Raw genomic sequence first — 20,103 nt, 5'->3', positions numbered from 1 at the left:
GAAGGAACGCATTTGCCTTTCCAAGCAGTGATATCATCTCCCTAAATTATTTAAGAAGTCTGGGTTCTCTTCTTCATTTCATCTTGATTTTGTCCCCTTAGAAGACAGCACTTTTGCTAAACAAATCTGGCTGCTAAAAAGAGACAGTCCTGCTGGCTTTTCTTCTTCCTCATGAAGAGTCAAACAGTCCTGAACTTCTAGAGCTGTCAAGGCCTTCCTTCTGTCCCTGTTCTGGCTCGGGTCAGTTTCCTGGGAGTACCCCAGGAGCCGGTCTAATTTGCCTTTCTGGCCCTCTACATTCTCTCTCTCTTCTCCTCCTTGTTCTCCTTTGCCTTGCCCCAGCTGAGTTTTGACTCCCTTTTTTTTTTTTTTGTTCTGCAGCTCTCCCCTTCTGCCATTTCAGGAAATTTCACCTCCCTGAATTTGGCATATTTACATGCAAAGTACATCTGGATAATATAGATAGCCAAGAAAGTACATAGAATGTGAGCAAAGAAACTGACGTAGGAGCAGGGAGAAGCAAGAACTTTTCCTCATGAGAGTCCTGAGCAGAGGGACAGTGGGGCGTCAGCACTGGGCTTCCTTTCTGCTCACAAATAAGAGACAGAAGCAAGTCAACGACAAGTTTTCATGTGGGAGGCAAGGCGCTCTCCAATGCGTTCCCTCCCTTCACAAATGCTTAAACCTCCCTATTTTACAGCTGAGGTTAGAAGACTTCTGACCACCCCCTCCAGAATGAGCTGAACGATGTGCCCTTCTCTAGCCCTCCTCTTGGGACCTCTGCCTTAGCATTTATCATACTGTGATGCAGTTATTTACTTATCTGTTTTTCCTACTCAATTTTCTGTGCTTTCCCTGCAGGCAGAAACTGTGCCCTTTATCTTAGTAATTCTCAAGGATAAAGCACTCTATAAATGTTTGCTGAATAAATAACTTAACCAAGGTCACCTGCTAATAACTGGCAAGGCTGGGACCAGAACCGAGACCTCTCCCCCAAAATCCTTTCTGTTCTACTGGGACAGTTTTTGAATGAATGCAGGCTGCAGACCCATAAAGAAGCTAAGTATTTGGCAGGGTTCTCTAGAGAAGCAAATCAGTGAAGCATAGAGAGAGACAGAGACAAAGAGATTTATCTCAAGGAAACAGCTTATGTGGTTGTAAAGGCTAGCAAGTCCCAAGTCCATGGGTCAGGCGTCAGGCTGGAAGCTTCTTCTGACTCATATAGCAGCTGCAGGGGCTGATGAACCCAAGATTGGCAGGTCAGACAGCAGGCTACTGGCTCACAGGCTGTGGAGGCCTGCAGGTCCTAAAATTGGCAGGCAATACAGCAGGCTGCTGGCTCAAGTCCCAAAAAGTAGAGGTCAGATGATGACAAGCCAGATACAGGATCCAGAGCAAGCAAGCAAGCTTTATCAAAACATCCATATATATACTGGTAGATGCAAATCACACCCCAAAGGAAACTCCCCTTACCACTGATTGGCTATTCACATGAGATCACATCCTGGAGAATAACTACATCATTACATAACTGCCAAACCACTGAGAATCATGGCACAGCCAAGCTGACAGACAACCTTAACCATCACAGGCACTCTAGGCAGTTACTCAGAGCTGAGCAAGGTCACATCTATAATCCTGGCTGCTGAAATAGCCGAATTCATTTATTTCAGGGGTAGGCTTTGTCCATGACAATGAAGGCGGCACATCTCCGCAGAGAGCTTCCCACTCCCTCTCCTACACGCCTTCTATGCACTAATAAACACTTTGAAGTAACTTGAGGATGACTAGGGGCAAATGTCAAAGACTTTGATCAATGGTTCTTAAGACATTGGAAGGTTTTCTGATCTCAATGGGCCTAAATATCTAGGCTGGAAATCTCATGAGAAAAGGTTTGTTTCTTCTCTCTTCTGGTCCCATATGTTGATCAAGGAGGCCTGTTCTGGTCACACACAAGCAATATAGTAGCACCTGACTTTGGCGAAGTGAGTGCGGCCAGAGACTGTGAAGAAAGCAGGGCTTTAAAACAGCTCTTTTTGGTTCTACCCCCTGCTAAGAATTTGCATTTCTGCCCCGGATATACTGAATTCGAATCTGCAGTTTAACAAGATCCCCAGGTGATTGTTGTGTATATACACATCTACATTTTAACAATATTTTATGTGATTCCTATGTATATATTTACTTTTTTAACAAGTCTCAGGTGATTCTTATGTATATATCTACATTTAACAAAAATCTTACTTATTGTTATGTATAGATAAGAATCTCTTAGGGATCTTGTTAAAATGTAGATTCTGGTTCAGTATATATGGGGTGAAAATGCAAATTCTCAGTAGGGGTTGAACTGGAAAGAACCGCTTCTAAGTCCTGAAAGTAAGAGGCACCTAGACCCACTAGAAGGAATTCCCTGGCTCCAACTATCTCTTCCTGTGATTTAATACTCTTTTATCTGAATGATTTTGAAACTAGGTATGGTCTGAAAACTACAGTTAAAAATGTATTTCTTTAAAAACATCTTTTCAGATACTTATTAACAATTTGTATGTTATGCATCTAGCCAGTTCATAGCTTTTGTCCATTTTTCTATTGTCCTTTTTATTTGTATTTATTTGTTAAAGCTTTTTATATATTGTGGATGTTAACCCTTTGATTTATATGCTGCAAATATTTTCTCTTGATCTGTTGCTTATTGGTTGTCTTTTTTTATAGTGTTTTTAGTTTTTATTCAGTTATAGTTGTAGACCTTTTCATTTATGGTTTTGGGTTTTGTGTCTTGCTTAGAAAGGTCATTCAATCCTACCCAAAGATTATAAAACTATTCTTCTGTTTTTTCCTCTAATATTTTTATTTTTATTTTTTACATTTAGATCTTTAATCCATGCAGAATTCATTTTTGTGGGTGATGTAAAAAAGAAATCTACCTAGGAAATATTGTCATTTTTGCTGCTACTATAAGTGGAATATTTTTCCCGTTGCATTTTCTGAGTGATTATTGCTGGCAAGTAGACTATATGCTTACTTTGAAAATTCAGCAGGTACTAGACCTTTGTTTTGAAGGAAGAGCCTCTCAGGCTGGTCAGCATGCCTACTATGCAGCTATTAAAAAATCTCCTGACCTTTGTTTTTTCATCTGTTAAATGGGAAAGTTGGAACAAACCCTCTTGACAGTTGCTGCCTGCATTAATACTGCTAAAGTTTTAAATAACTGCATTCTCATGGCCAAAAAGTAGTTCAATTTCAAAAGAGAAGAGAAAACTAAATCCTGTAGCTCTAGTTGTTAAAGGCATTGAGCTTCTTTACATTTAAAAATGATACCAAGGGTGCTGAAGATTAGCATCCCCTGCTCTTGAATTCAATATCTTGGCTATTTTTAGCTAGATCTGGCACCTTTGGGACTAGGACACTTTCAATAAGTGCAGGGTAAGGCAGCCACTCAACACTTATCTTCTGACTTTCTGTGAAATTACATGATTTTTTCCCCCACAAAGAAGGGGCAAGGGGGTGCAACAGTGCTCTCCTGGGTCAGGAAGCTCTTTTTCTAACGATCTGGCATTATAGAGTTTGCTGGGCCTGCTCTGGAGGCATTCACCCTTGGCTAAGGGGTTCAGTAGTATGTGAGCCCATATAGCCAGCACTGTCTCCCAGGTGGTTTCTACTGTATGTTCAGGGAGAACTTTCACGTTCAGCTACCGAAGAGAAGCACAAGGATTCACTGGGTGCCAGATAATTACAATTCCTACCAAACTTCTAGTTCAGCCTTGATTTGTGTTATATTGCTTTAAATTAAAATATTTCAGCATCATTTGTATGATACATATGTCATCTACACTCCAGGAGCAGTTAATTAACTTATGTTGTTGTCGTTGTTGTTGTTGATGTCAAGTCGATTCTGACTCATATTGACCCTATAGGACAGAGCAGAACTGCCTCATAGGGTTTCCTAGGCTGTAATCTTTATGGGAGAAGATCTCCAGGTCTTTTCTCCCATGGAGCAGCTGGTGAGTTCAAACCGCCAACCTTTCAGTTAGCAACTGAGCACTTAACCACTGTGCCACCAGGGCTCCTTTTAATTAACATATGGAGTCTCCTAAAAGGGTAGTCCCTGGGTAGTGCAAATGGTTAATGCACTGGGCTGATAAACAAAAGGATGGAAGTTTGAATCCACCCAGAAGACCTTGGAAGAAAGGCCTGGTGATCTACTTCGAAAAAATCAGCCATTGAAAACCCTATGGAACACAGTTCTACTCTGACACACATGAGGTCACCATGAGTCGAAGCTGACTGCATGGAAAAGGGCTGCACTCTTCAGAGATCCGTAGTTAGCATGTAAAAGACTGAGCAGAAAAGGCTTTAACTGAAGAGGAGTACCACGACAGCTTCAACTATATCTCATATTAGCACCAAAGTCTTAGTATAGCATATGGTAAGTATTAGTTTTCACTAGTAAAATGAGTTGTGTTCAAGATAGGTGGATTGGCTAGAAATATTATGTAGATACTCACACCTTTGCCCAGATAGGGTGTAATAACCTTTACGAGTTCAGGAACTGATGCCCTTCAGGGTGGCCTAAACCAAGAATTCAATTTGATCCAGTGTAAATCACCTACAAATGATACTATCACCTAATTCCAGCTAGAAGATTGGCTTAATCCTGCCACCAGAATGAAGTCACATCTGCTTAGACTATACCTTTCATGCAAGGTGATTATCAGAGTTCCCTAAAGTGCAAAAAAAAAAAAAAAAAAGTACAGATACCCAAAATTTCATTGAGTTTACAGAACAAGCCAAGTGACTATTTGGAGGTCTGCTTGATAATAAGTGGAATGCAGGCTGAAAGTAGCTCTTATTATAACCTATCACCTCGAGTGAAATTTGGGTTGGAGGAGGTGAAACCCTCATCTATCTACCTCTATTCTTGGAAGCTCCCAGATATTCCCAAGAGAACCTAGCAATTGTATGATTAAATTGGTTCAGGTAAGATTGCAACAATTTGGAAGCATAAGTCCTTAAGAAGTCCTCATAATCAGGATCTCAGAGTAGCCATCTTGGCACCATGAGAGATGCTTTCAATCCTGGGGTTAAAAACGCCTTTAAAAGTTGTTGAGCTCAGCAATCCCAATCCTAGGTATTAAAACAAACAAACAAATCCATTGCTGTTGAGTCAATTTCAACTCATAGCAACCCCATAGAACAGAGTAAAACTGCCCCATAGTGTCTCCAAGGCTGTCATCTTTACAGAAGCAAACTGTCACATCTTTCTCCAACAGACCAGCTAGTAGGTTCAAATCACTCAGTTAACAGCCAAGCACTTAACTGCTGCACCATCAGGGCTCCTCCTCTCCTAGGTATATATACTCAAAAGAATTGAAAGTGGAAATAAAATACAAGAAACCTATACACCAATATTCATTGCAGCACTATTTACAATAGCCAAAAGCTAAAAACATTTGAAATTTCCAACAACAGATGAATGGATAAACAAAATGTGGTATAAACATAGAATGGAATATTAGTCATAAAGAGAAATGAAGTCCTGAAAAACACTACAATATGGATGAACCTTGAAAATATAGGCTGAGTGAAATAAGTCAGTCACAAAATATTTTATGATCCACTTACATGAAATAGCTAGAATAGGCAAATGTATAGAAATCAACGTTTATTAGAATTTCCCAAGGGTAGGAGGGTAGGGGAAAGGGGGAATCATTGTACAGGGGACACTGAAACCCATTACTGTTGAGTCAATTCTGACTGAGTTTCTGTTAACGGTGGTGGAATAATCTGGAAAAGGATAGTGGCGATGGTTGCACAACGTGATGAACATAATGTCACTGAATTGTACAGGTAAACATTGTTGAAACGGCAAATGTTTTGTTACATATATTTTTACCACATTAAAAAAAAAAGTTTTTTTGTTTGTCTGTTTTTTAAAAGTTGGAGGTTTTAGAAGCATAGTGGTTAAGTGCTACAGCTGCTAACCAAAAGGTCAGCAGTTCGAATCCACCAGGCACTCCTTGGAAACTCTATTGGGCAGTTCTTCTCTGTCCTATTGGGTCGCTATGAGTCGAATCAACTCAAAGGCAACCAGTTTGGTTTTTTTGGTTTTTTTAATCACTTACCTCTTCTCCCTGTCAGGAGCTGAGGCAGTTTCAACATTGACACAGACATCACAAAAGTCTCAAATACCAGCTTTATTACTGTCATGGATTGAATTATATCCCCCCATAAATGTGTGTATCAACTTGGTTAGGCCACGATTCCCAGTATTGTGTGGTTGTCCTCCATATTGTGATTGTAATTTTATGTTAAGAGGATTAGGGTGGGACTGTAACACCACCCTTACTCAGGTCACCTCCTTGATCCAATGTAAAGGGAGTTTCCCTGGGATGCGGCCTGCACCACTTTTTATCTCGAGACATAAAAGGAAAGGGAAGCAAGCAGAGAGTTGGGAATCCCATACCATCAAGAAAGCAGCACCAGGAGCAGAGCACGTCCTTTAGACCCAGGGTCCCTGCACCTGAGAAGCTCCTCGACCATGGGAAGATTGAGGACAAGACCTTCCCCCAGAGCCAACGTAGAGAAAAAGCCTTCCCCTGGAGTTAACACCCTGAATTTGGGCTTGTAATCTATTAGATTGTGAGAGAATAAATTTCTCTTTGTTAAAGTCATCCACTTGTGATATTCCTGCTATAGCAGTACTAGATGACTAACACAATTACAACTAAGGTTGGAGTGTAGAAAGTGGTTCAGATGTGAAGCCAAAGTTAGGCTTCCTACTTCTCCACCACCTTAGACTTGAACTTAACTATCACAAGCAAGGCAGCTAAAAGAAAGCAAGATAAAACAAAAACCTCATAGGGCTCTCCTCCCCAACCACAGCTCTTAATGGCAGGACTTACCCCATGGGCCCCCACAGGGAAGACGTGGTGGGAAGAGGAGCCGGTGCCATGTGCACACACAGTGAGGAGAAAGTAGCTCAGAAGTAACTGCGCACTTCCTGGTTTCTCCATTTCATCGACCTGCAAAATCCTTCCTCCCTGCAGAAAGGAGCCAATGAGAGATGAACAAAAGGAAAGATTCTACCTCTTCCTCCTCCCCAACCACCAACAGCTTCTCTGTTGAAGGTCCAGGCAGGAATGTGGGGATGGGGCAAGAATGGGTCCTCCCAGACAAGAGCAAGCCAGCCATCCACTGGCCCAGTACCCCCCATTCTCACAAGAGCAGGATCAGGAAAGTTCACCCTCAAGTACATCCGGAGGCCCTGAGCAGGCAGCCCGACACATGCACAAAAACCAGTCCGCAGACCAGATTCAGCATTTGGCGTCTACCATGTGCTTCCCACGTTGGGCTTTCTCTCTCTCTCTAGGGAATCTTAATCTTTTTATGCTGCTCAAGTACAATTAAAAAAAAAAAAAGAACACCATGGCTCATGCCAATATCAAATGAACATCTGTCAAATTAACTTATTAATTAATGTGAGAAAAAGTGAGATGTTAAAACTAACCACAGGAGAATTTCAAGAATACACACACACACACACACACGCACTTGCAATAGGAATGCTGAAATGAATTTGCTAACAGTTAAAAAACTGACCAATAACCTATAGGCCAATAAAATGTATTATTTGATGTAATATTTTCTATCATTGTATCTCTACAGAACAAAACATGTTTTTATTTCTATGGACAGGGATTATTTATATTGGTTTAGAAAGAAAATGTGCATTGTTGTCAGTTTTCCCTACAGCTTTGTTTCTATTCCTGTTGTTAGTTGCTGTCGATTCGATTCTGACTCATGGTGACCCCATGAGTATGGAGTAGAACTGCTCCATAGGGTTTTCAAGGCCGTGACCTTTCAGAAATAAATCACCAGGCCTGTCTCCCTAGGTACCTCTGAGTGAGTTTGAACCACCAACATTTGGGCTAGTAGTCGACAGTTGTGAAACAGCCTAGTCAATAGAAAGCAAAGGCCCACACCCCTATAGAATCAGAAAATCCTTGGAGGAGTCCCTCAACAATACCCATTTAGTAATCTCTTCCATCCATTTGCAAGTCTTTGGGAATTTTTCCCGACATCGCCATGGACCACTTTAGCAGTCTGGCAAAAGTCTAAAACTCCACCTCAGAATAAAGTTTTAAATGCATAAAATAAAATGCATACGATTACAAAAGGAACAAATTATGTTCAAACATAATTAGCAAATATTTTAAAATGTGATGTAATAATATATGTGTTCATTTTTTGTACAAAAGAACAGGTTCTAGTGGCAGATCTAATAAACTATTTGCCATTCAGTTGATTTTGACTCATGGCGACTCCATGTCTGCAAAGCAGAGCTGCACTCAGTAGGGTTTTCAAGGCTATGGCCTTTCAGAAGCAGATCACCAAGCCTTTCTTCTGAGGCATCTCTGGGTGGATTTGAATGCCAACCTTTCGGTTAGTAGCTGAGCGCTTAACCGTTTGCACTACCCAGGGCAGGTCTAGCAGCTACTGGAATTTTGAAGTAGTGATGAGTATAAACACTATTTCAAGCTATCGGCAACAACAGTAAAGTAATATGAAAAAACCTACAATTTCTATTGTAGGTATCCCATTCTGTTCAAAAGAATGCCTCTTGGTCTGTGTAAAGATTCCTCATGAGCATAATTTAGTGTTCTGGAATTCCCAGTCTTGGAAATGTTATCCATAATTTGTTATGATCCACACAGTTGAATGCCTTTGCATAGTCAATAAACACAGGTAAACATCTTTCTGGTATTCTCTGCTTTCAGCCAAGATTCATCTAACATCAGCAATGATATTCCTTGTTTCACGTCCTCTTCAGAACCCAGCTTGAATTTCTGGCAGTTCCTTGTCAATGTACTGCTGCAACCACTTTTGAATGATCTTCAGGAAAATTTTACTTGCATGTGATGTTAATGACATTGTTTGATGATTTCTGTATTCTGTTGATCACCTTTCTTTGTAATGGGCACAAATACAGATCTCTACTGATTGGCCAGGTAGCTGTCTTCCAAATTTCTTGGCATAAAAGAGTGAGCACTTCCAGCATTCCATTCATTTATTGAACATCTCAATTGGTATTCCGTCAATTTCTGGAGCCTTGTTTTTTGCCAATACCTTCAGTGCAGCTTAGACTTCTTCCTTCAATACCATCAGTTCTTGATCATATACTACCTTGTGAAGTGGTTGAACATCAATCAATTCTTTTTGGTACAGTGACTGTGAGTATTCCTTCCATCTTCTTTTGATGCTTCCTGTGTCGTTCAATATTTTCCCCGTAGAATCTTTCATTATTGCAATTTGAGGCTTGAATTTTTTCTTCAGTTCTTTCAATTTGAGAAATACTGAGCGTGTGCTTCCGTTTTAGTTTTCTAACTCCAGATCTTTGCACATTTCATTATAATACTTTACTTTGTCTTCTCAAGCTGCCCTTTGAAATCTTCTGTTCAGCTCTTTTACTTCATCATTTCTTCCATTCATTTTAGCAGCTCTACATTCAAGAGCAAGTTTCAGAGTCTCTTCTGACATCCATTTTGGTCTTTTTTTTTTTTTTCTTTTCTTTTCTGTCCTTTTAATGACCTTTTGCTTTTTTCATGTATGATGTCCTTGATTTCATCCCACAACTCATCATAAGTGTCCAATGTATCAAATCTATTCTTGAGATGGTCTCTAAATTCAGGTGGGATATACTCCAGGTCATATTTTGGCTCTCATGGACTTGTTCTAATTTTCTTCAGCTTCAACTTGAAATTGTATATGAACAATTAATGGTCTATTCCATTGTTGGTCCCTGGCTTTGTTCTAACTGATGATATTGAGCATTTCTATTGTCTCTTCCAGATGTAATCAGTTTGATTCCTGTGTTTTCCACCTGGCGAGGTCCATGTGTATAGTCACCGTTTATGTTGTTGAAAAAAGGTATTTCCAATGAATAAGACATTGGTCTTTCAAAATTCTGTCGTGCAATCTCCAGAGTTGTTTCTATCACCAAGGCCATATTTTCCAGCTACTGATCCTTCTTCCTTATTTCCAACTTTTGCATTCCAGTAATTATCAGTGCAACTTGATTGCATGTTTGATCAATTTCAAACTGCAGAATTTGGTAAAAATCTTCAATTTCTTCATCTTTGGCATTAGTGGTTGATGCATAAATTTGAATAACAGTCATATTAACTGGTCTTCTTTATAGGTGTATAGACATTACCCTGTCGCTGACAGTGTTGTACTTCAGGACAGATCTTGAAATGTTCTTTTTGACCAATGCTATGCCATTCCTCTTCAATTTGTCATTCCCTGCATAACAGGCCACATGGTTAGCCAATTCAAAATGGCCAATACCAGTCCATTTCAGCTCACTAATGCCTAGGATATCGATGTTTATATGGAGCATTTCACTTTTTACTACTCCCAGTTTTCCTAGATTCATACTTCATACATTCCACATTCCAATTATTAATGGACATTTACAGCTGTTTCTTCTCATTTGGAGTCATGCCACCTCAGCAAATGAAGGTCCCAAAAGCTTAACTCCATACACGTCATTAAGGCTGATTCTACATCAAGGAGGCAGCTCTTCCCCAGTCACATTTTGAGTGCCTTCCAACCTGAGGGGCTTGTCTTCCAGCACTATATCAGACAATGTTCTGCTGTTATTCATGAAGTTTTCACTGGCCAATTTTTTTAGAAGTAGACTGCCAGGTCCTTCTTCCTAGGCTGGAAGCTCCACTGAAACCTGTCCACCAAGGGTGACCCTGCTGATATTTGAAATATCAGTGACATAGCTTCTAGCATCAGAGTAACGCACAAACCACTACAGTATGACAAACTGACAGAGGAGTGGTGGAGGAGAGGACAGAACTAGAGAAAAAGAAGAGCAGAAGAATGGCTTCCTGTACGGCCAATTCCTTCTTTTCTTTTGACCCCAGGCCAGGAGGCAGTTTAGGATCTTGAGGGTAGCATGTCCCGGACACTTAGAAGAAAAGAATGTACAGAATCAATCTAAATGCGTGTGCTGATACCTCCAGGCAGCAGGCTGACCAGCTGGAGCTTGGAGGACTTAGGTGGAGGAAGTTGTGCCAATGCAGTAGGGAAGGCTGGAGGACAGGGGGAGAAGTCGGGGAGGGTCTCTGCCTGCCCCTCCATGGGCACCTAGATACAGATAGTTCCCTGGGAACTCTACACACAGGCTGCTTGTTACAGTGTTCATTCCTACTTTGGCTGGGGATGACATTTATTACCACTTGGGCTTGTTTCCTACAGGTCCCTGAGTGACACAGTTCGCACTCCACTACTAACCTAAAGGTTGGCAACTTGAACCCACCCAGCAGTGCCATGGAAGAAAGGTCTGGCAATCTGCTTCCATAAAGATTAAGTCAAGAAAACCCTATTGAGCAGTTCTACTCTACAACACAAGGGGTTGCCATGAGTTGGAATTGACTCGGTGGCAATGTGTTTATTTATTTATTTATTTACTTACTTATTTATTTTTGGTTGGTCTTGATTCCTATATGTGCCCTGGAAAGAGGATAAAGCAGCTCTTTGCAGGAAAATGTTTCTCTCCTAGATCCACAGATTCCTTACCCTTCACAACATCTGACTTGGTCACTTGATTTCTCCAGATTCACGACTTTCTTGTAAGTGGTTTCCTCCTGGGTCCCAGCTTGGTCATTTTTCCAGAGGCACTCAGTTATTGCCAGAAGGGAAGCTTTAAGATGTCAGCTCCCCCACCCCAGGTTACCAAGCAAAGAGAAGCAGCATATAACCTCTATTCAAACAAAGGATTCCATCTATAGAAACTCATTTGTTTCCCTCTCTGCAGCTGGCTGGGCTAGTGGTTGGCAGTGGGAGCCTTCTCGAGCACTGTTTTCTTAAACCTTTCCTCTACATTCAGGAAATGACCAGTTTGTTACAGTTAAAGTGCAGGTTAGGGGCCGTCCCAGCCAACTGCTAACTTATTATTGTATTTCCTGCTTTTTGTTCCATTAAAATACCAAAGGAGCTGTTTCATTTGTGCACTCCCTTTTTTTCTCTGGGGCTTAAGAGAACCCAGAGCCTTTTCCTAACCACAGGCCTCCCTGTGAGCCTTATAAACCGCACCCCCGTGGCAGCCTCAAACTCACCACCCTTGGTAATATTAGGAAGCTTCGGGGAAAATACCTCCAGCTGAAGACAGGTGGGTATCTTACTACACCCTGCCCCAAAGTACACACTTGGGTTTTGATATCAAAAGATCCCTGGCTGTGCAACTTCTTTTGGGATCATGGGCAAGTTAAATGCTCTGAGCTTCTTCATCTTTAGAAGGAGGATGAGGATGATGATGATACCATCTGGGAAGATTTTCAGAGATTAAACCAAGTGGGTTTTGTATATGGTGCTTAACAGACTTTAAATGTTAGCCACCATCATTTCTCAGGATGTTAGGTTAGAGAGGGGCTTTCTAGAATGCTTCTTGGGAGCCCAGAATGTAAGCATCTACAGTGGCACCGATAACACCCCTGGAGGAGGAGCCCTGATAAGATAATCAGGAGCTTTTGTCCTGTGTCCTCCAAGGAGTTAAATACTAAAAAGAAAACTTCAATCCATAAAGGAAGCTCTGTGCCGGACACACAGTAGGTTGTGTTTGTCAGTTTCCTAATGGTTCTGGGTCCCTGGGTGAACACTGACCTTGAGGCTTAGGAAGGTATGTGACAATCTACACCTGCCTCACAGAAGATCTGAGTTGTCAGAGTCACCCACAGCACCCAAAGTTGTGGTTGCCCAGAAGGGATGGTAGAGAAAACCACCCCAGTTTCAGTCTGACTGAACCCCAGGTCTGGTTCTGCCCATCCGTGTCTTTTTGCTCTCTCCTTAGCCACGTCCCTCTGAAATAGTGATGGCCTGGTCCTGTGCACCAAGGATTAACCTTCAAGCTGTCATCCAGGTGATTGCTTATCTTGAGCCTGAGCTCATATTTACTAGCACATAATTCTTTGCTTTGACAATTGTGTCTGAGTGTTTTAACGCCTGGCTGGCCCTGCTCTAGTTTGTTTGACCATGTTTTGAAAAGTGACTTCGGTGCTTATGTTGGTAGTTGGCATGGCATCATGGGCAGCCGACATGGCAGTGTGATGGACCAGAGCAATTTGAACTCAGCAGCTGATTTATTTTTTGTGGCTCCCTGTTGCTGCCACTGCAGCGTGTCCATAGGCATCCTGAGTAGTTAAGGAAGGCACTGGGTCCACAGCCTTCTGTCTGGGAGTTGTGTGATATGCGGAGGTGGTGTTTTTCTCTTAGACATCCTTCTAGACATAGTCAGGTATTTGCTGTGTTTTCGCCTGTGCCATTCCTTTTGGGTTCAGAGTCTACCACGTTAATCTGAGACAAGCCCTGAGGGGAGTGTAGACATAAACGAAGACCACCCAAATGAGAACAAGCAGAGGCTATTTATTTGAAGCTTGCTACAGCAGGGGAGACAGCCACCATCACTTGTGTTTGGCAGAGACTCAAAAGCAGGCGATCCTTTTCCATTGAGTAAATGACTACTTATAGAGACCCTATAGGACAGAGTAGAACTACCCCATAGGATTTCCAAGGTTTTTTAATCTGGAAAGGAGCCTTGGTGGCGAAGTGGTAAAACCCCTGGCTGCTAACAGAAAGGTTGGCGGTTTGAAACCACCAGCTACTCTGCCAAAGAAAGATGTGGCAGTCTGCTCCTGTAAAGATTAAAAAAAAACAGCCTTGGAAATCCTATGGGACAGTTCTACTCTGTCCTATAGGGTTGCTGTAAGTCAGAATCAATTGATGACAATGGGATTTTTTTTGTTGTTGTTAGTCTTCACAGAAGCAGACTGCCACATCTTTCTCCTGCAGAGAAAGGTTCAACCTTTCAGTTAGCAGCCAAACACTTCAACCACTGCTCCACCAAGACTCCTTAACAGCAGGCAAGGAAGTGGGAAAGCTTTAAAGTGGAAAAAAAAAAAAAAAAAAAAAAGGCTTGAGTTATGCTCTGACTGGAGGTTGTTGGCTTGAGGAAGCTGAAGGTGGGCTAATGTGATTGGTCGGGAAGCATATTTGGCTTTCTCTGGTTGGTCCTGAACTGGAGGGAGGGGCAAAAATTAGGAAAGTTGACAGTTACTGACCATGCCCTGACCATTTTGGGCTGATTGCTGCAGAGATTGTGGCTTGGTTTCCTGGGCTGGTTGCTGCAGAGATGGGTTGGTCAGAGTTCATTTGTCATATATGGTCTGGCCATTGCCCATTTGTATACCCAGTCTCTTGAGAGATACTAAGTTTGAGAGTCTAGTCAGTTTGGCTTATCCACCCTCATCTCAAGATGGTTAAACTGCTACTCAATAAAAATGTATGCACATTTATCATAGCGGTAGTTATAATAGCAAAAACAAAACACAAGGTTGGAAACGGCCATAATGCCCAAATTCATAGCATTAAGAAAGTTAAGATGTACCCATACTGTACAAAAATCTTAAAGGGTGTTTATGAAGAGATTTTAACCACACTGGAAATGTTTCTAATGTGATGCACGATAACAAACAAGATTCAGAAATTATTCACACCATGTGATTGCAGGCATAAACAAAGGTCAGTTGGCGGGGGGGAGTCTTTCTGGCCCTTAATTTTTAGCTAGGATATGCTCAAATAGCCATCACACAGGCCAATGTCCTCCCCGGGATTTCTGGAAATTTCCTGGGGGATGTGTATGATTATTCTGGCTGTTGAATGCCTGCTTCCCTAGATTTTTTAAATTCTAGAATATGGTCTCATCATCCCCCACACATTGCATTTGACCATGTCGATCCAGTTGTGGATCTCAGCCCTTTCCTTAAAGTCAACAAAAACTCACTCACCCAGGGCCTTTGTGTAGAGTACGAAGGGATTCATATCCAGCCAAGCATACTTAAAAACGAGCATTGATTCTCCCAGCCCCTCAGCATTTTTCATAGTTCTGGCTCCAATCTCCTGCCCTCCTTTTAGACTTCTTCTCTCTTATGTCCCTTCTTCCCTTTCCCTTCCCTTTCTGCCCCCACTCTCAAAAAGAAAAAAAGATTCTCCCTATTTTCTTATGCAACCGTTCATCTCCAGTCCCTACCTCCAAACACTGCTCTCCCTTCCCCTTCTCAAGGATTCTGTTAAAGCTTTAAAATTACTAACTGTACTTTGTAAGAACCCCCAGAGCACATAGACTTCTGGAGACAAAGACGCTTTTCCTCCCCAGGCCGGGTCCAGAGAGTGGGGGAGGGAGTGGTCGTGGGCTGGTGGTTTTTTTCCAGCTACGTAGGGTTGTTTGAAGATTAGAGATAGTTTATGCAAAGCTTCAGCACAGGCCTTGTGATTGTGAAAGTGTTTTTATCAAACAGCCAAAAGGGCCTCCTCCAGGTCCTCAGAGTTTCCAAGCTTTTTGAGTATTTGCATATTACAGACTCCAGCTCCGCAGATAACTCTTTCATTACTGGCTTCAGTGCAATTTCGCCCATCTGTTCTTATAGGAGAAGCCCTGGTGGTGCGGTGGTTAGAGTGCTTGGCTGCTAACCAGAAGGTCAGTGATTGGAACCCACCAGCCTCTCTGAGGGAGAAAGAGATAAAAATGCTTCTATAAAGATTTAAATCTTTGGAAACCCTCTGGGGCAGTTCTACTCTGTCCTACAGGGTACTATGAGTCGGATTTGACTTGACAGCAGTGGATTTGGTTTGGGTTCTTAAAGGCTAGAACTTTCTACCTCTGCTTTTTACCAAATCATCGTTTTTCTAATCTTCATCCGAGAAGTCCTTATTTTCTAATCTTAGTGTTGATTTACTGTGGAACAGCTCTGAAGTTCCCAAGAAAGTTATGCTTTTAACTTTTACAGCCTCTTTTCCCTTTTAAAAGTGATGAGGGTCTAGGTTGGAGACAAGCTGTCTTTATGCTAGTGTTTAGACGTGTCTGGGCTTGTCTGAAGGGCCTGTCACAGAACCTATTTGTAATGAGGGACCAAGGAGCTGCCCGAGAAGGACTCTCTAAGGGAGAGAGAAACAGGCAGACATAAGCCACCCTGATAATAAGGCCCTTAGACCTCAGAGAAAGGAGTAGTTTTGAGTAACAGCTGGTGTATGCCTCTCAGATTGTTCTCTGCCCAACATCCTGTGCATGTGACTAAGTCCTGGGGTGGTGAACAACTGAAGTGGGCACAGTCATACAAAATTTCGGTGAGATATTAGGGGTACACAAATGGCCCTATGGGAACAAAGAGAAGTGAGGGTAGATCAGGAATACTTCTGAATTCACAGAGCCATTGGAGAACAGTGTATTAAAAGCAGCCTAGGAATACTTCTTGCTTCAGCAAGTCAATTATCATAGGAGGCAACAGCTCAGTAAGGTGTCCTAGAACAGAGGCACAAGCAACTGCAGTGGGCAATGGTGGCGCCTTTAGTGAACACCTGAAGCTTCAGGGGGTGGCAGCAGCTGTGGCCACAGTATTGTTGACTTGGTGTTCGCATCATTGGTTTCAAGCAGGAGGAAGTGCCATCAGACCAGACATTAGCCCTCTACATGGTACCAAAAAACCCAGTGCCGTCGAGTCAATTCCAACTCATAGTGACCCTACAGGACAGAGTAGAACTGCCCCACAGAGTTTCCAAAGAGTGCCTGGAGGATTCGAACTGCCCACCCTTTGGTTAGCAGCCGTAGTACTTAACCACTACACCACCAGGGTTTCCCCTAACCACTACACCACCAGGGTTTCCCCCTTACGTGGTAGACACTGCAAAATGGCAGCGGGGAACTCAGTATTAGATAAGACTAAAGGAAACCAGAGCAGAGAAGGAAGAAGTTGGCAAAGAATCCAAGAGAAGTATGAAATTTGATAGGTAAGAAGACTTTCTAGTGAGCATAACTGAGGTACCCCCAAAGACTCAGAGAAATGTTTGAAGGAAACTCTGAAGAACAGCTGGGTTTACAGGAAGTTTTTCTGGTAGAGGCTAAAATCATAGATAGCTACAATTTATTGAGTGATTGATATGAATTATCACATTTTTCACAACAAACCAAGAACCCAAAAACCAACCCACTGCCATCAAGTCAATTATAACTCATGGTGACTCCTTGTGTTACAGAATAGAACTGCTCCATAGGGTTTTCTTGGCTATCATCTTCGTTGAAGCAGATTGCCAGGTCTTTTTCACAACACCACTGGGTAGGTTCAAACACCCAACCTTTAGGTTAGTAATGGAGTGCAAATCGTTTGTGCCACCCAATATTAGCCTCATGTACCAAGGAATCTCATTTACACGTGAAAAAGAAAGATATCAGCAAGGGTAAAAAAATTATAAGGGGTTACACAGCTTGTGAGATTTTAACCCAAATCTATTTGACTCTAAAGTCTCCCACTATGCTATATTACCTCCAAAGCGGACCAGAACTTTTTTAAGTCAACAAACTCACTCAACAAACATGCATTGCACGTCTACTATATGCCAGGCACTGTTCTACTGTCTTATGCTGTCGAGTCGATTCCAATTCATGATGACCCCATATGTATGTTACAGAGTAGAAATGGCCCATAGAGTTTTATTGGCTGTGATCTTTATGGAAGCAGATGACCAGGCCTTTTCTTCCACGGTGCCACTGGGTGGGTTTGAACCTGTCGGTTACTAGCTGAGCGCAAACTGTTTGCACAACCCAGGGACCTTGACACTGTTATAGATGGTTATTATATAGCAGGGAACAAAATCCCTGCTTATATTAGGTTTAAAGACTGGATGTTACTGAAATTGTAGCCCTAATGTTATTTCCTGGCTAGTTTGACCTTGGAAATAAGGGTTATATTATAAGGAAACTTGTATAATTCTGAGACTTGAGATAACTTGGATTCCTGGTATATCCATTACTCAGCCATGATCAGGGCTAACTGACAATGTCTCCCCTACCACTTGTCTGTACATAATCTGGTCCATTACATTGATTTAGGAGCAAAATGCAGTTCGCTTAACTTCTGTTCTCCCAAGAATGAGAAGAACTTGTGCTGCAGAGCAGTTAAGGGTAGGGGAGTGAGAATGCCTCACCCAAGGACAGAAATAGAGGGCACAATGCTTCTGATGATTGCTGATGTCTATGCAAGAATGTGTTGCATTTAGAAACAGCATCTACCCATATAGATTATACACAGGCAAGTTCCCAACCACATTGCTTTGAACAGATGGGATACCAAGATAGGCAAGTCAAGGGTATTATGGATATAATTATACAACTGACATTTTGGGGATATTGGCAAGGTGGACCTGATGAGAGTCAAATATAACACCATTCTTAGAAGCTTTCTGTACCCCAATGTAAGAGGTGCAGGATACATGGGGTCATGACTTGATCCTCATTTTAACCAAATCCATGGCAAAGGAAGTATAGCATAACAGTTAAGAGTGGGTGTCTGAAGCAAAGCTATTTGAGTTTGAATCTCTGTCGTGCCACTTAATAGCTGGGAGACCTTGAGTAACTATTTACCTACTCCTTGCTTCACTTATTTTTAAAGTTAATATGATAATAAGAGCTATCTCACAGGATTATTATAAGGATTAGTAAAACATGAGTATTAGCTATTGTAATAGAATATGATTTGGGGGATGATAGGTCATGATAGATAAAATGCTATGTACTTACCAAATCCGTTTCATTTTTCTCTTTCAGGGCACCAAGGAAAATGACATCTGTTTCTTTCACTTACATCTGGATTTAGCCAATTGGGTGTTGGTGGAAGTGATACAAGCCACTTACAGGCTTGGCTCTCATAAACATCTTACATAATACTCCATTTTTCCCCCTGCTATGCAACTCTGGAAGCCACATGATGAGAAGGCAGCAGTCCAAGATGGTTAAATGTCTGTCCGCCTGGGTCCCAGAGAGATAATGTGGAGCAGAGCTTCTCAACCACTTCACCCTTACCCACATTGGACATGTAACATGAGCGTGAAATATTGCTTATTGTATCAAGTCACTGAGACTTAGAGACTCATTCTTACCACGGTATAACCTTTCTGTCTTGATGAATCCATAGTCATACAAATCTGTGGCAGGTGCTTCTTCCCAGGACGGTAAGCCTTCATATTCCAGAAAGATTTGGGGGTCTTAAATGCCTATGGTAACAGGTGATCCTCTCAAGCTTGGGAAGGTTTCTCCATTTAAGTCCCTTATTTTCTTGAGAACCATGGATTCTTCCTATACTACTGGAAGCAACCCATATTTTTAAAGAAACAATAAAACATTCCCCCTTCTTTCTCCAGCTATATCACAGCAGAAAGTCTTGCTGTTTTTCCAAATGTCATACTCATTCATGCTATTATACCTTGACTCATAAAATTTCCTGTGTCTTGTCAGTCTGTCCAGTTCATGGCTCGGCCTTCAGGAGCATAAAGTCTGCTTAAAATATTAATGTCTCCTTTTTCTAGAATCTTACTGCACTTATAGTTAACATTGGCACTTAGTAATACGGGCCCTGTTTTGGGGACCTTCTGCATCACATGCCTTAGTTTTAGCAATCCTGTGAGACTAAGCGCAAGGACCTTCCTTTAGAGCCCACCAGGCCTAATGCAGCATTAGCCATCAAGTAGATGCCCTATAAATATTGATTAAGTTAAATTCCTAGGAGACATATTCAACCCTAAGCCTGCCTTATTCTTGATCTCTTCTTCCCAGAATGGATCTGTGGGTAAAGAAAGGTGGCTGGAAACACTTCCCCTTCCCTCCCACCCCTAGCCTGGATGAGTTACAAACTTTCCTCTGTGTTCATTAGGAAGGTGAGTATGTATTTATAGTTTGGGAAACTCAGAAGGAATGGGAGAGGAAGGGAATTGATGCAATATTTATTTCTGCTTTTCCTTCTACAGTAAAACCTGCCAAAGCCAGGACCTGTGTAAGGTGGAAACCTGTCAGAGACAGAAAACTAAAATATTTTCCACTAAAATGAGTGATAGAAAGGTAGAAACTTACAAGACCTGCAAAAACAAAGCAGTCCTGTCAAGTTCTGACTCTCACAGGTTTCACTGCCTTGTTTAGGAATCCTTGGGTGGGGCAGATGGTTAAGCACCGGACCGCTAACCAAAAAGTTGATGGTTCAAACCCACCTGAGGCTC

The 20,103-nt window shown here is 41.9% G+C and overlaps 1 long non-coding RNA gene across 1 annotated transcript in view; it reads right to left on the bottom strand.

Annotated features, from left to right (window-relative positions):
• LOC126084714 (uncharacterized) overlaps nucleotides 1-15,024 on the bottom strand; it is a 48,163-nt gene extending 33,139 nt beyond the window's left edge. Inside the window, exons 1-2 of the long non-coding RNA XR_007519055.1 lie at nucleotides 14,853-15,024; nucleotides 6,903-7,040 (exon numbers count right to left, since the gene is read on the bottom strand). This is a non-coding gene — a long non-coding RNA (uncharacterized LOC126084714). The remainder of the gene's footprint in view (nucleotides 1-6,902; nucleotides 7,041-14,852) is intronic.
• Between the last annotated feature and the right edge of the window lie 5,079 nt (nucleotides 15,025-20,103).

The sequence above is a fragment of the Elephas maximus genome, chromosome 10 (assembly GCF_024166365.1).
Source record: "Elephas maximus indicus isolate mEleMax1 chromosome 10, mEleMax1 primary haplotype, whole genome shotgun sequence".
NCBI classification, from domain to species: Eukaryota; Metazoa; Chordata; class Mammalia; order Proboscidea; family Elephantidae; genus Elephas; species Elephas maximus.
The sequence above is the reverse complement of the archived record's forward strand: the minus strand, read 5'-3'. Positions and strand labels throughout refer to the sequence as shown.